The 12,982-nt window shown below is 38.8% G+C and overlaps 1 pseudogene; it reads right to left on the reverse strand.

Annotated features, from left to right (window-relative positions):
* The window catches only part of LOC102856164, a 19,358-nt pseudogene extending 12,358 nt beyond the window's left edge, over positions 1-7,000 (reverse strand).
* Positions 7,001-12,982: the final 5,982 nt, after the last annotated feature.

Below are 12,982 nucleotides of genomic sequence, written 5' to 3' on the forward strand. Positions count from 1 at the left end.
AGTTCTCTGTTGATGTACTGTTCTTGTCGCTTTTGGATAATCTTCAGTAGAATCTTGCTTGCATGTGAAATCAATGATATTGTTCTGTAGTTTCCACAATCAGTTGGGTCACCCTTCTTTGGGATGGGAACAAATATCGATCTCTTCCAGTCAATTGGCAAACTTGTTGCTCTCCAGATATCTTGGCACAACTTGGTGAAATTACTAAAGAGAAAATTTTAGTAAAAAAAACCCCACATCACATATCCCTTACTCAGCATATGGGCTCAACTTTACAACCATCTTCACTACTCAGCTTTTTGTTTTCTCCTTGATAATACCTTTTTGCATTCCTCTCTGAAACTCCACCTATTCTGCTACTGCAGCCCTAAGACCTCTATTTTCTTTGTGTGTCTACAATCTAGCCATCAAATTAACCCTATACCTACTCAGAAACCCAAAAAGCAGGAACATTAGAGAATAAGAAAGAGCAACTGGCATCCACTTGAGAATGAAGACAGTCTTAAATAAGAACAAAGATTTTAAATCTTTGGACCCAGAGCTATACATCTTGCATGATCAGCTGAAACTGAGCTTTAGAAATATAAGCTATTTAGAGTTACTTTTTTATTCCTGAGGTTCTTAGGTAGAAAGGGAGTTGCAAAAATAAATAGAACTTTTTAGCTGAGACTTGTGCTTTCCTCGATCATTTTCGATCAGCTTTCCAAAAGCAATCTCCTCTTAAATCTTCAGTCACTGCCTTTGAAGTATAGCATCAAATCATTTGCTATCCCTGCAAGAACAGAAATTGCTTCCTTGCCTAACACTTTGGTTAGATATACAAAAGATACAGAGCTTGGATGAGTTCAAACCTTCATCCCAAGAGTGATAGGGGAAGTAGTAGTATTTACTATTTCTGCTACTATTACTATCAAACAAATGAGAGAAAAATCCCACAACTTTTGTCATGAAATTGGTTCCATGTGTTACAGAGAATAATTATTTCATAGGGTTTTATCAGCTGGTATACATTTCTTCTGCTGTGCCACTCAATGAGTTCCTAATTATTAACCTTTAGAGTAGCAGTCAAGCTCAAACCATTTGTCCTACTTGGGGATCAATATTAGTACCATAGCCACCATTTACTCAGTCCCTTCTTTCTGACCAACTAATAGTGGAATCCCTAGTGGTCTAGATGGTAAAGAGTAGGCTACAGGTCTGATGGTCTGGTGCATATGGAGTTCTACTGCCAACCCAAAAGCAGGTGGTTTGAATCCACCAGCATCTCTGTGGGAGAAAAATGGACAAATTCCTCCTGTGATTTATAGCCTCTGAAAACCTGCTGAAAGGTCATCTATGAGTTGATTCTGACTCAACAGTAACAAGGGTTAGTTTGATTTTGGATTTTGGTGGGGTTTGGTTTTTTTTTTTCCTTTTCATTTTCTTTCTTAAAGACATAATGTCAAGTTCTTCACATCTCTTACCCTGCTCACACCAATCCATGGGGTAGGCACCATCTCTGATTACATTTTAAGATGAGGAAAAAAAGGAACAGAGAAGTCACATATTTTGCCTTGGGGTCCCATATGGAGCTCTGGTAGCTTAGTGGAAATGAGTTGCACTGCTAACCAAAAGGCACATAGTTCAACCCCACTAGCTGCTCCATGGGAAGAAGATTAGCAATCTCCCTTCATACAATTTACTGCCTCTGAAAACCCACCAAAGGATCAGCTATGAGTTGTTTCAGACTCAACAGGACATAACAAGTATAATAATGACAACAATAGATCCCATAGCTTATAAAAAATAGAGCAGAAATAGCATCCAAATCTATCTGAATTTAAAGTTACTATAAGCCAGAAAGTTTAGACTTTTTCACATTCAACCCTGGAAAAGAAAACTTTATCCAAGGAGAATGCTGAAACTTAACTATATTTGTGCAAGGAGAATTTGTTGACATCAATAACCACACCAGCAGTAGGAGCAGACGAGCTTGATGAAGCATTTCCAATTTGCCAGGTTTTAGGCTGAAATGCTTTCTACATTTTTGCCTTTTGACCTCAAAAGCCAATGAAGAGTTATATTATCACTATCCTATAGAGGCAGAAACGGAACTTTAGAGAGCAGGGCTTCTACTAGAAAGTGGCAGAAGTGGGTTTCAAACGTAATCAAATAATAGATTCTTTGGACCCTACCTTACATTGTTTCACCAGGCAGCATAAATCAATTAAGCTATAATCATTTCCGAGAAGTAGAAAAGTTGCACAGAGCAACGTTTTACAACCCCATCAGGAGAGTTTGACAAGAAGGCCACCTATCTTGTTCTTATGCACTGCATATGGCCTTAGTCTTATCTGTATAAGAGAGGTAGACCTGGAGCTTACTCTTCCAAGAAATTCTTTATGGGCGTCTACTTGACTCTCTTGCATATTAGTAATAGAGGTAAAAATACACTAGGGTTTCTCGTTTAACTTGTTGTTATACAGATGAGGAACTTGAGGTAGAGAGAGGTTAAGTGACTCACCCAAGAGTATAGAACTGATTACTAGCACAACTGGTCCTCAAATCCAGAATCCATGTTTGTCCAAACCAGCACTCTCCCCTGTCCAAAAAACCCACACACATACCCTGGATCTTCTCTGGCCATTCTAGGCCCACCCACTTTCCTCTAATTTGCCTGATGTTTAGTAATGGAGCATCCTGCTGCCAATCATTTGTCAAAGGATGCAGCAAACATCTCTACTAAAGAGTTTTCTCAGAAAGAAATAGGCAATTCAATAAATGGCAGTTCTTTTAAAAAATGGATTTTTTCACATTTCTCTTAATGTTGTGTGCATTTGCAAGCAGAGTAGGAAAGAAAAAAATACATAAAGGAGGATAATGGGGGTGCTGCGTACAAAAGTAGGCAGCATGGAGAATTTAGGTTGAGACAATTCTAGCAAAACTGAGTTTCAATATAGTGATGTACTTCCCTTTGTTCTCAGGTGTCAACAAAACTTTTTATAAATAAATATAACAATCAGAAAATTACTTAAAGAATACTCATTTGATACAGCCGTACTTTTTTTTAAAAAAAAAAAGTTGCCATAAAGTCAGTTCTAACTCATGGTTAAACTATCTCATAGGAATTCCTTAGCTGAAATCTTAATAGAAGCAGATTTCCAGCTGGGTTTTTCTTCTACAGTCTCACTGGATGGGCTCCAACTGCTAACCTTTAGATTAGGAGTTAAGAACAAACTGTGCCCTGCAGGAATCTGAAACAACAATCAATATATACTTACTTAAGGAAACTCTGATAGTCTAATGGTAAGAAGTTGCACTGTCAACTCAAAGGCACAAGGTTCAAATCTGCCACCTGCTCCATGAAAGAAAGATATGTAGTCTACTCCTGTGCAAATTACAACCTTGGAAAAACCACTGGAGGGTCAACTATAAGTTAATTCCAACTTGATGACACCTAACAACAACAATGTACCCTGATTTATGCTGTTTTGAGGTGCCTTTGAGTTCACTAAATACATGGTGTTCATGGTGACCCTATGAACAATGACTATAAACCTTGCCATACCCTGAGCCAACCTCACCATCTCTGACACACTTGACCCCACTGTTACAGTCACTATAACTCAATCCATCTCATCAAGGGTCTTCCTCTCTTTCACTGACCCTCCACCTTTTAAAGCATCATATATAGAAGCTTAGATAGACCATTAGATATCTATATCCACTTCTAGAAGCCCTAGTAGCACAGTGGTTAAGGGATTGCCTGCTAACTGAAAGTTGTTAAGTTCAAATCCACCAGCCTCTCTGAGGAAGAAAAGACTGGATGATATGCTCCCATAGGATTACTCCATCCCCACTGCTGTCCAGTTGTGAATTCAACTCAGCAGTTTTCTGAGGCTGTAAACCTTGATGAAAGGAGATTGCCCATCTTTCTCCTTCAGAGGAGCTAGTATATTTGAACCACTAACCTTTCAGTAGTATAACACGTTACCACACATACCACCAAAACACCTCCCCATAAGGGAAGACAATTAGAAAACTCTATGGCACAGTTCTACTCTGTCACATGGAATCGCTATGAGTTTTAATCAACTCAATGGCACCTAACAACAGCAACCACCTTGAAGTCCCCTTTTTTTGCAGAGATCCATTCAAAGAGAGATAGGTTTGAGTCTAAAGTAAAATGATAATAAATGATCTAGGGGACCAATAATAACTATAATCTCCTAAAGTCTTTATGAGAGTCCTAACAAATCTACATTTCATTGTGGCAGCCCATAACCAAGAATATTTTTAGGAAAGTGACTGCCTTAGGGATTCTCCATGTTCAATATCTTGACCTCACTCCTTCAGCCTTTTGGAGTCCAGTTTGCCAAATACACTTTAAGCATATTATGTTGGGCCATCATTCAACAAGTCCTACATGGCACTGGATACATGTCTATTTTGTCTGGGAAAATAAGTCTGAGTTTCTTAACTGTTGAGCTCAATAGAAATAGGTATAATAGTTCCTGTACAGATTTGGAATAGTTTACAACTCCTGAACTTCAGTTTCCACTTTTCACTTGTATGTTTTTTTTTCCCTAAGGATGCCTGTGCCCTCTCAGCAGGGATGATAGCTAATCTATGATCTGTACAACAGTGGCCATATAAATAATTGAAGTAAAGCTTAGAAGGAGTCCTGAGGTGATGGAAAAGTTGAATCACTCAGCTCCTAACCTAACCCAATCCATATTGAAGACTACAATCCTTGACCTTCTGCAGCAAACACTTCAGGTCATCCTCAGCTTTGGAAAGTAAGGTTGTGTCATCTGCATATTGCAGGTTGTTGATGAGTCTTCCTCAAATACTGATGAAGGAATTCCTCCTTATAAAGCCCAGCCTCCCAAATGAACTGTTCTGCATACAGATTGAAAAGATAAGGAGACAGGACACCTCCCTGAAGCACTTCTTTCCAATTTTGAACCATGTAGTATATCCTTGCTCTTTTCTGAGGACAAACCCTTTATTGTTGAGGTTGTTGCTGTGTATTGTAGAATAAGAATCGACCCACAGATGACCCTCCAGTGGGTATTCAGAGTCAGTTAAGCACATGGGAGGAGACTGTCCATCTTTTTCCTGTGGAGCAGCTGGTGGCCTCAAACTGTGTCCCTTTGGGATTGCAGCAAAGCATCTTACCACCAGGCCACCAGAGCTCCTTCTGAAAAACATAAATGAAGTGGGAGAAATAGTACTCCCTGACCTCAAAACCTACTATACAGCAGTATAAACAGCATGTTATTTGTAAAATGACAGGGACACAGACCAAAGAAACAGAACTGTGAACACAGAAATAGACCCAACTGATATTCAACAAGGAAGTCAAGCTATCAAATGGGGAAATGACAACCTCTTGAACAAATGGTGCTGGCAAAGCTGGACTGTTAACTGCAAAAAGCTGAAACAGGATCCACATTTCAAACCATACACAAAAATCAACACAAGCTGAATCAGAGACCTGAGAGGAAAGCCCCAAACCATAAATCCCATCAGAGGCAAACTGGAATCAAGCTTAGACAGCCTAGTCTGTGATATAAAGAGTCTGGAGAATACAGCCAGAAATGCACAGTCTGGAGAGGATAAAATTGATGAATGGGACCTTCAAAAGATTACATCTCTGTGCGCATCAAAAACATTTTCCAAGAGAGTGAAAAGAAAATCTACTGACTAGGGAAAAACATTTGGTAATACCACTCAAGGGTCTCATAACAAAAGTTTACCAAATCCTACAGGACCTCCACAAGAAAAAGACTGATAACATAATTTAAAAGGGGCAAAAGACATAGAAAGAATTTTCACAGAGGAAGATATTCGGAGGGCCAACAGACACATGAAGAAATACTCAAAATCACTGGCAATAAGAAAGATGCAAATCAAAACCACAATGAGATACTATATCACTCCAATAGCAGTGGCAAAGTTTAACAGGACAGCAAGTAATAAATGTTGGAGAGGATGTGCCAGGATAGTCACTCTTATATACTTTTGGTGGTATTGTAAAGTGGTACAACCACTCTGATAAGGCAGCTTGACATTTCCTAAAAAAAGCTGAACATAGAAATTCCATATGACCCAGCTATTCCACTGCTTGGAATATACCCCAAGAAAATGAGAACTGAGGCACAAATGGAGACTTGTGCATCATGTTCATAGAAGCGTTATTCAACATAGCAAGAACATGGAAACAGCCCAAATGTCCAAACACAATCCAATGGATTGAGAAATTATGATACATTCACACTAGGGAATACTATGCAGCACACAGGAGCAATGATTTTGTAAATTACTACATAATTTTGGAGAGACTGAAGAGCATTGTGCTGAGTGAACTAACTCAGTCCCACAAGGACAAATACTGTATAAGACCATTATTGTAGAATGAGTATGAGGACCCAAGGGGGGAAGGGAGGAGCATAGGAATGAGGATGAGCAAGGGGGCGTGTTAATCATAGGGACAAACAGTTTGATGGGTGGCAGGGGAGATGAAAGAACTTGAAAAGATCCAGTGTGAAAAACAATGCATATGAACTTTAAATAAAGCAGTATTTTTAAAAAATCAGATATCTGACAGGAAAGGGTATAGAGAATGAGAGCTGTTGTCCAATTTCCCAAGATTTGGAATCATCTTCTTATGCTACTTCATTTTCCCAGGTGCACCTAAAAGATTTGTAGCTGTGGCCCTCCTGATCTGTACCCTTAATCCTTCAGTTCCCACTTCTATTGCTTTTGTTCTTATTTCAATTTCTGGCAGAAGAGAAAGAACTGGGAAGCCTGCTGTTAGCATGTTGATATTATCAGTTCAGGGTTGTGAGAGTTACTGGGCTTATCCTTTTTCCCCATGTGCTGGTTAGGCACCTGGCTCATGTGCAGGGAGCCTGGAGAAGCTCTGCTGTTGGGTAGAGGGAAGAGCAATGTCAACAAGTGCTCAAAGTGTGTTGTGCTATGATGACTCAAGCATCTCACCCAAGCCCTCGCTCATGCTAGTCGTTACTTCCAAGAACTAAAATAGAACTCTGGTGCTAAGAGACAGTAGGTCTTTTACAAAAAAATAAGCACAGTTCTAAGAACTATCAAGTTTCTTTTACAATGAAATGCCACCCTGCCATTAAAGATGACAATTATATTAACCTACGTAAGTGGAAGCCAAAATGTGAAATATCTATTACTTACTTTAGACTCTTATTATCTGACATTCTGCATTTATGACAATACAAAAAATGTTCTGACTATTATGCAAATTTTTATATACATGTGGCAATAAGGAATGATGAGGTGTGAAGTGAGAATGATGCTGGCAGTGGTGCTTAAGGTTTTGTGTTAACTTGACTAGGCCATAATTTTCAATGGAATAGAAGTTATGTAAAGATTGAGTCATCCTCCATTTCCCATAATGCCAATTTTTGCATAATGACCTAGTCTTCAGAACTGAACTATGTTGATCAGTGAGAGGTAGGTAATAATAAGTGATGATAGACAGTAGACACACAGGTTAATTACAGCTTGGTTGGCTCCACAGTCAACACAACATTCTTGGAACCAGCAATCAAGAAATCAAAAGATGAATTGCATTGGGAAAGTCTGGGTTCAGAGATCTCTCTAGAGTACTGAAGAGCAATGATGTCAGTCTGAAGACAAAGGTGTGCCTGATACAGACCATGGTCTTTGCAATTACTTACTATGCCTCAGAGAACTGGACATTAACTAAGGATGATAGAAGGATTTGAGTTTTGATGCTAGAGAAGTTTTGAACATACCATGATCTGTCCTAGAGAGGGTGAAACCAAGCTGCTCCCTAGAGGCAAGGATTTTGAAACTTCATCTCATATACTTTGGGCACGTGGCCAAGAAGGACCAGTCCTTGGAGAGTGGCATCATGCTTGAAAAGATAGAGGGACAGCGCAGGAGAAGAAGACCCAGGATGAGATAGATTACTCAATGACTGAAGAAATGGGATTAGGTCTGTTGGAGACGATGAGGTTGGCTCAACTAGATGGCACACAACAACAACAACATGGGAGAATATATTTGTAGGAGTGTATTTTTAAATAACATAAGAGAAAGAAGAGTGACATAGTTCTTTTAGATTTCATTTTCCTAACACAAGTTTTTAATAATCCTTTTTTGCTTTTTTTAAATTAATTTCAATGAACATCTACAGAGATTTTGGATTTCCATTCATTCATTGTTGTACTTTTCTCCCTGCCCACCCCACCCCCACCCCCAGTTCGCTCTTCTCCTTGAAAAGCAAAAGAAAAACTCCTTCATTGGTATACAATCCCCCTGCACACCCCTACCCCGAGTATACACCTCTCTGCAACCCTCATTCCAGACTCTTATGATAATAATGATCATAATTCCCTAAAATATCTTACTTTTAAACTATTCTCTCCCTCATCAGCTTCAATGCAGTAAACGTAATTTATCCAGTTTTTCTCAGTCTTACCCATACCCTGATGTCAGCCTCATTCTACAACAGTGGCACCATATAGTATTTGTCCTTTTGTGTTAATAATCCTTTTATGTTTGTTTTTCACTGTCATTCTGATCACACTAAGTTACAGAATTACCTGCCTTTTAACTGACATAGACGTTAATTCTAAAGATAATTTTATTTTGGAAAACAAGGAAGAAATAAATGATCAGGGGGCTGCTGTTTTTAAAAGGCTAGATCATTCCTCTTCTCCCTTCTCATTGATATTCAAGACACTTGCTCAAAAACAAATACCATTTCAGATTTAGCAATACAATGAAAAATTATTTCAAACACCTAACAGGCCAAACAACTCCTAGATAAGAGTTTTACAAGTTTTTTTTTTATTTTGATCTCTTTTTAATTATGCTTTTGTGGTTTGAATTGGGGTGGAAGGGGGGGAGAGATTGAGAGAGAGAGGGGGAGAGAGAGAGATTGAAACTGGGTTAGACATTTTGGGAAAACATATATATACACACATACACACACAGAGCCATATATTTGACAAAAAGTTTATTATTTAAAAAGGAATTAATACGGGGAGCTCTGGTGGCCTAGTGGCAAGGAGCTACAACTACAATCCCAGAGACGAATGGTTCGAATCCACCAGATGCTCTGCCGGGTAAGGAGGGACAATCTCCTCCTGTACCAGTCAGATCTGATTTGACGGTACACGCACACAAAAATAATAAAAAATTTTAAAAAAGGAATTAATACATACAACCTCCCCTTGTCACTCTACTACTGGGCAATGCATATGAGTTAGTACTATACTCCCCTTGGAGGTCTAGCCTCAACACTTGCCTACAACCTGATTTTCCAAGATTAATCAGACTGTTTGATTTGTTTAGCATATATGTTTAGTATGTTCAGCTTTTAAAGGATTATGTTTGCTTTTTCTTACCTTTGTATTTTTAAATACTTTCAGATTTACAGAAGAATTGTAAATATAAAAGTGTTCCTATGAATGATTTATCTCACTTCCCCTAATGTTAACAACTTATATAATTAGAGCACAATTATCAACATTTAAAACTTAACATTGGTACAATATAATTTACTACAGACTTTATTCTGATTTCACTAGCTTTTCATGGAATGTTCTTTTTCTGTTCCATGATCCATCCCAGGACCCCATACTACATTAATAGTATATTTAATTTTTAAAAAATAATTTTAATGAACATTTACAGAGATTTTGGATTTCCATTCATTCATTGCTGCACTTCTGTCCCCGCCCAGCCCTCTACCCCCCTCTTTGTTTAATTAAAAAAAATAAGCACCCTAGAAATAAGTCTCCTCTTAGGAATTATAAAGGGCAAGCCAGTAGATGTTCTGGACAACTTACAATCTTGAGTTATTCTACTCAGAAAGGAACTCTAGCATTTCTATACCAAATCCCTTAATTCATGACACCTCGTCACAGTAATTTTCAGAAAATATGTCTTACATTAGCACTTCTCACAATAGTAAAAATGGACTTGACAAATGAAATATATTAGCAGCTAATATTATGTAGGGGACAAAATGAGAGGGATGGCCTTCCTTATCTATTTTCTATGCTTCATTTTCTTTCAAACTTTCTTCAAAGTTTTTACTACAAATTTTAATATTTGACTACAGCATAATTTCTGGCAAACACCCAACCCAGCAGGGAAGGGGCACAGTTCAACTGGCTTTGTCAGAAATTAAGTGCTCAAATATTATAGGGAACAAATTCCCATCAGATCATGTTGTTTATACTAGTTCACCTCTATAAGGGTGAGAAAGAAAAGCAGGCCAAAATATCCATTTATTCATCCAACAAATATCTGATTATTAAGAATAACCCCCATTTAATCCAGGCTTACTATGTGCCAAAGAGTCTATGGATGAGACAAACAGTTAAGCACTTAGCTAGTACTGAAAAGTTGGTGGTTTTAATCCACCCAGAGGCACTTCAGAAGAAAGGTGAGAAAATCTGCTTCCAAATGGTTACAATCTTGAAAGTCCTATAGAGCATAGTTCCACTTTGTTATACATAGGGTCTCCGTGAGTCAGAATTGATTCAAAGGCAACTAGTTTGTACTGTGTGTCAGGGAATGTGTGAGACATTTTATTATTACTGTTGATGTTGTTATTTCGTGCCTTTGAGTCACCTGCGACTCATAGTGACCCTATGTACAAAAGTCTTAAACCCTGCTCTATCCTGTGCCAATCTTATTGTTTCTGATATACCTACCCCCATTACCCTAGTCACTGAATCAAACCATCTCATTGAAGGTTTTCCTCTCTTGCGCTGTTCCTCTACCCTCCCAAGCATGATGTCCCTCTCCAAGGACTGATTCCACCTTGCAGCATGTCCAAAGTATGTCAGATGAAACTTCAGAATCTTTGCCCCCAAGGAGCAGCCTGGCTTCACTCTCTCCAGAATGAACTTGTTTGTTCTCCTAGCAGTCCATATTCAGGACTCCAGCACCACAGCTCAAAGGCATCAATTTCTCCTTCTATCATCCCTAGTCATTGTCCAGCTTTCTGACGCATAGCAAATAATTGAAAAGACCATAGCGTATATATCAGATGCACTTTAGTCTCCAGACTGACATCATTGCTCTTCAGTACTTTAGAAAGGTCTCTGACAGCAGACTTTCCCAATGCAATTCATCTTTAATTTCCTGGCTGCTGGTACCAAGAGTGTTTATTGTAGAGCCAAGCAAATGGAACCTGTCAACAATCTCAATCTCTTCACCAACCATACTGATGCTGCCAATAAGTCCAGTGGTGAGAATCTTTGTTTTCTTGATGTTGAGCTTCAATCCATATTGATGGCTGCAGTCCTTCACTTGCTGCAGCAAGCGCTTCAGATCCTCCTCCATTTCAGCAGCAGGGTTGTTTCATCTGCATAATTCAGACTGTTGATGAATCTTCCTCCAATCCTGATGCCACATTTCTCCTCATAGAGCCCATCCTCCTGGATAAATCTGTTCTACATATAGATTGAAAAGGTATGAAGATAAGCGTATGAAGAAATGTGCACGAAGGGTTGAAAAAAAATTGTTATTGTTAGATGCTGTCAAGTGGAGTACAACCCATAGTGACCCTGTGAGTAACAGATCTGAACCCTGTCCTGTCCTGTGTCATCTCACACTTCCTGGCACTCTCAAGCCCACTGCAGAAGTCACTGTGTCAATCCACTTGGCTGAGGGTCTTCCTTTTTTTTTTTTTCATCATCTCTTTACCTTTACGAACATTATGTTCCTCTCCAAGGAATAGCCTCTCCTAGCACTATGCCCAAAATATGTGAAACAAGGCTTTATCATCTTTGCCTCCAAGGAGCATTCTGGCTGCACTTTCTCCAAAATAATTATTTGACTGTTCTTTTGGCAGTCTATGAGATGATCAGTACTCTTCTCCAACACCACAGCTCAAAGACATCAATTCTTCTGTAATCCTCATTGTCCAGCTCTCAGACATATAGCAAGTGATTGAAAAGACGTGCACTAGTCCTAAAACTGACATCATTGCTTCTCAATAATTTGGAGAAGTCCTTGACTGCAGACTCTCCCAATGCAATACGTCTCTTGAGCTTCTGACTGCTGGTACCATCTATCATCATGGTACAGTGGTAAGAAGCATTGTTTTCATGACGTTGAGATGCAATCCATACTGAAGGCTGTGTTCATTCATCTTCTGTAGCAAATGCTTCAATTGCTCCTCAGTTTCAACAAGCAAGGTTGTGTCATCTGAATAACACAGGCTATTAATGAATCTTCCTGTGATCCTGATGCCACATTCTTCTTCATAGAGTCCAGCTTCCCAAAACATTTGGCCAGCATACAGATTGAATAGGTATGGAGAGAGAATACAACCCTGCATTTTAATTTTTTTTAAAAAAATAATGTAACACAGCAAAACAAAATTGACTATTACACACATTCAGAATCCTGAAGGCTTCAAAACACAGACCAAATTTTACATTTATGAGTAATGGGGACAATAAATTGATACTTGTTTGACTTAAAGGTATTATCATGTAAATTAATCTAATTACCTCTCAAACTCAAAACTCTCTAACATTAGAATGAAATAGAACGATAAATGCCCACTCAGTGGGTTTTTAGAGGCTGTAAACCACAGGGGAGGAGATTATTCATCTTTATTCCACTGAGCCACTAGTGGATTTGAATCACCATAGAGGTGCCACCTGTGGATTAGCAACCCAACTTCTTGTCCACTAGGACATCAAAACTCTCTTCTAGCCACAGTAATTATTGGTCTAGTGACTAGGAGTTGTGTATCTATCAAAAACCAGACTGTCACAGATAAGGGACTTACATCTAGAATTTATAAAATACTTGAGCACCACAACAAGATAGAGGTGAATAATCCAATTGAAAAATGGGCACAGGATATGAACAGACACTTCACCAAGGAAGACATTCAGATGGCCAACAAGCACATGAAGAAATTTTCAAAATCCCTAGCCCTGAGAGAGATGCAAATCAAGACAAC

This window comes from Elephantulus edwardii, unplaced genomic scaffold (assembly GCF_000299155.1).
Source record: "Elephantulus edwardii isolate Elephantulus edwardi_28Jun2011 unplaced genomic scaffold, EleEdw1.0 scaffold00310, whole genome shotgun sequence".
Classification (NCBI taxonomy): Eukaryota; Metazoa; Chordata; class Mammalia; order Macroscelidea; family Macroscelididae; genus Elephantulus; species Elephantulus edwardii.